This window comes from Gossypium hirsutum, chromosome A01 (assembly GCF_007990345.1).
Source record: "Gossypium hirsutum isolate 1008001.06 chromosome A01, Gossypium_hirsutum_v2.1, whole genome shotgun sequence".
NCBI lineage: Eukaryota > Viridiplantae > Streptophyta > Magnoliopsida > Malvales > Malvaceae > Gossypium > Gossypium hirsutum.
Window position 1 is genome coordinate 89,495,520 of NC_053424.1, and position 3,778 is coordinate 89,499,297.

General features: G+C 40.2%; 1 non-coding gene across 1 annotated transcript; it reads left to right on the plus strand.

The window, feature by feature from the left end:
* The first annotated feature begins 3,337 nt into the window (after positions 1-3,337).
* Positions 3,338-3,445, plus strand: LOC121206419 (small nucleolar RNA R71). Its single transcript, XR_005901470.1, has one exon. It is a non-coding gene; the product is annotated as a small nucleolar RNA R71 (small nucleolar RNA).
* Positions 3,446-3,778: the final 333 nt, after the last annotated feature.

Consider the following 3,778-nt stretch of genomic DNA (forward strand, 5'->3'; position numbering starts at 1 on the left):
CACAGTTCAGTGGTTAGGAGGGCTCGGACCGTGTCAGCCATCTGAATTTGTTCAAGTGCGGCCCAGTCAATGCAATGGCCCACACCTATGAGTCGAGCCCGTAATATCTGAAATAGCTCCTCCTGGGTCCTAAGGGGAACTCGAGGAAAGGGTGCCTAATCTCCGCGGTAGGGCCCGAGTATGACGTTGCTCCTTTCATTTTCTTCGAGGCAGGGATAGCAGTTTTCTTACCATGTAAGGATGACATTGTATACCTACATTGAAAAGTCAAAGTTCAACCAATACGCCCCAAAAATAGAATGGAAACACAAAACTGAATAGGAATATTTTATGAGACTCGCGTATTAGATGAAGAGAACAAAACTAAAACAACTAAAGTAAATATATCAAGTTATTAAAATAGGACTATGAGAATAATGCGACGGGAATATCTAATGTATGAATGCATGTGGGTAAGCATAAAATCCATGGAAATGAGAAAAATGGATGAATTAATGACAAGCATAAGTATTATTATTCTACTATAAATATTCACTTAAGATAGTCAAATGGATTAGAGAAATCATGAAATAGACAAAATATTTAAAGAAAATAGAGAGAAAGGAGTAAACAAATGCAAAAGGGAGAAGCTTGGGTCGTCAGAAACAGTGTTGTAGGCAGCGCGCGGGCGTGGCAGGTAGGGCGTGTGGAGCTGCAGCGGCTAGGGTTAGGGATTTTTGGGGAAAGAGATGATGAATAGTGAGGGGTTCATATAGATTTTGGGACACACAACCTTAGGGCATGCCCGTGTGCCCTAATTTTTGCCCGTGTGTTTCGCGATTTTTAAATTTAAGCGCGTCTGGCATTTGCCCCACGCTCGTTTTCCTTGAGCGTGTGGGTGCACACAGCCGTGTTGCACGGCCGTGTCATGCTTCATTCGATTCTCCCACGCCCGTGTTAGTTTGATAGTGTTGACCACGAGTGAATGGCATGGGTGTGTCGCACGCCTGTGTTAAATTCACAGTTTTAACCACGGTTTCAAGGTACGGGCGTGTCTCACACCCGTGTTATTTTGGCAGTTTCGCCTACAGTCATGTCTCATGGCCGTGGCAACTTATCGCATCCCGTGTTGGGGAAAAATTTTTGCCCTGTTTTCACACGACAGTATCCCACGGCCTTGTCTCCCCCTGTGGTGTGAGCACGGCCTAAAGCAGGCCGATGTGCCTGGCCATGTGGATGGGAAAACCCTGTATTTCAAGACTCAGTTAGTAGGTTAGATGTGAAAAACTAGAATTTAAATAAATCATTACTGTTAGTGCTCGGGTTGCCTCCCAATAAGGCTTATTTATAGTCTAAGCTTGACTTACCTCTCTAGTGTGTGATCATGGTGGCTCGAGGAGTTTACACTTCTCATCCATGTTATCAACTTTATCAATATACAGTTTAAGACGAGTATTGTTTACCTTAAAAGTTTCAAATTTGGGGTGAATTACCTCGACTGTACCGTATGGGAAATATTGAGTACTGTGAGAGAAATTTCATCATTAGGTTTAGAAGTGGTAATGCGAGGATCTACTGCATCTAGTAGTACTTTGTCTCCAACCTTAAGTTGATTTGGTAATGTATTGAGCTTGTCCTGGGTCAATTTTGGTTTATCAAGTGTTCTCGATTTTGTGTCCGCCATTCATCTAGTTCCCCGATTTGTAGCCTTCATTCTTCATAGATAGGTCCTTTGTTATTGCTTGAACATGGCTCGTGTAGGTTCTTCAAACTTATTTCCTGCAAAGTAGGTTGCATCACATGGTTAGTTTCAAAGAATAATTTATATAACCACCTTCAATTTTCAATGTGTTACTCGAATTAAGAGCTTGAAGGGAGATTGTTTTGTCTCCCACACGAAGTGTGAGTTCACCTGTGCCAATATCAATTATTGTTCTAGCGCTTGCTAAAAAGGGCCTTCCTAAAATTAAAGGAACGTTACTATCCTCTTCTATGTCTAGAACAACGAAATCAACTGGGAATATAAATTTGTCAATTTTAATGAGTACATCTTCAATAATCCCCTTAGGAAATCTGATTGTTTTATCAGCTAATTGAATACTCATCCTAGTTTGTTTAGGTTTCCTAAGACCCAGTTGTTTAAACATTTTGTAAGGCACGACATTGATACTAGCCCCAAATCAGCCAAAGCATTATTAACATCTAAGCTACCAATTAAACATGGAATCATAAAGCTCCTTGGATCTTTTATTTGTTGGCCAGCTTATTCTTTAGTATGACTGAGCAAACTGCATTCAGCTCTACATGTGACGCCTCATCCAACTTCCGCTTATTTGTTAAAAGCTCCTTTAGGAATTTGACTGGGTTTGGCATCTGCGAAAGAGCTTTAATAAACGGTAAGTTAATATGTAACTTCTTTAATAACTTAAGGAATTTACTGAATTATTTTTCTGTGTGGTCTTTCCTTGTCACTTTTGGGTATGGCACAGAGGTTTGTACTCTTTACTTATCTATTTCTGGTTATTGTGGTCCACCTTACCCTTACCTTTACTTACCACAATTTCTTGCCTCTGTTCTGGTTCAGGTGCAATTAACCCTTCCTCATCTTGAATGGTAATTGCATTGATTTTCTCCCTTGGGTTAGATTAGATTCAATTTTACTCGGCAGGCTACCTTGTGGTCGTTCTGATATCAATTTAGCGAGCTGACCTATCTGTGTTTCGAGCCCTTAGATCGATGCTTGTTGATTTTTAAGTGCTGTCTCGATATTCTAAAAATGAGTTTCTGACACTGAGATGAATTTTGTTAGCATCTCCTTAAGGTTCAACTTTTTCTCTTGTTGGTAGGGTAGTTGTTGGAAGCCTGGAGGTGGTGGTTGTCACTGATTTCCTTGGCCTCCCCATGAGAAATTTGGGTGGTTCCTCCAACCTGCATTGTAAGTATTACTATAAGGATTATTCTGAGATCGAGGATTATTACCCATGTAATTTAACTGCTCGTTCTCCATGTTGTGGCCATAGGGTGGGGATTCTGAATTACTTGATCCATCTTCACTTGCTTCGCACTGCATTACTGGGTGAACCTGTGAAGAATCAAGAAAACCATGAATTTTTTTATTCAAAAGTTCTACCTGATTAGAGAGCATGGTGACCGAATCGACGTTAAAAATGCCAGCTGTTTTCGTTGGCTTTGTCATCATGACTTGCCAATGATAATTATTCAGTGACATCTCTTCTATAAATTCATAGGCATCTTCAGGTGTCTTATTATTGATGGTTCCGCGAGTGACTACATCGATCATCTGTCGAGTCGAAGGATTCAAGCCATTATGAAACGTTTGAACTTGTAGCCAAAGTGGAACCCATGGTGAGGGCACCTTCTTAAAAGGTCCTTGTATCTCTCCCATCCATCGTAGATTGTTTCTAAAATCCATCTGTACAAAAGAAGAGATATCATTACGTAATTTGGCTATTTTAGCCGGCGAAAAATATTTTAATAAAAACTTTTCAGTCATTTGTTCCCATGTAGTGATTGACCCTCGTGGTAACGAGTTCAACCATTGTTTAACCTTATTCCTTAATGAAACGCCATTGATTCTAAAAGTGTTACAAAACTCTAGGAAATTTCCTAAGTGAGCGTTGGGATCCTCATCCTGCAAACCATCAAATTGAAAAAACTATTGGATCATTTGAATGGTGTTAGGTTTTAGTTCAAAATTGTTTGCAGCAACAGCAGGTCTAACTATGCTTGATTCAGTTCCTATTAAAGAAGGTTTAGCATAATCATACATAGTACGCGG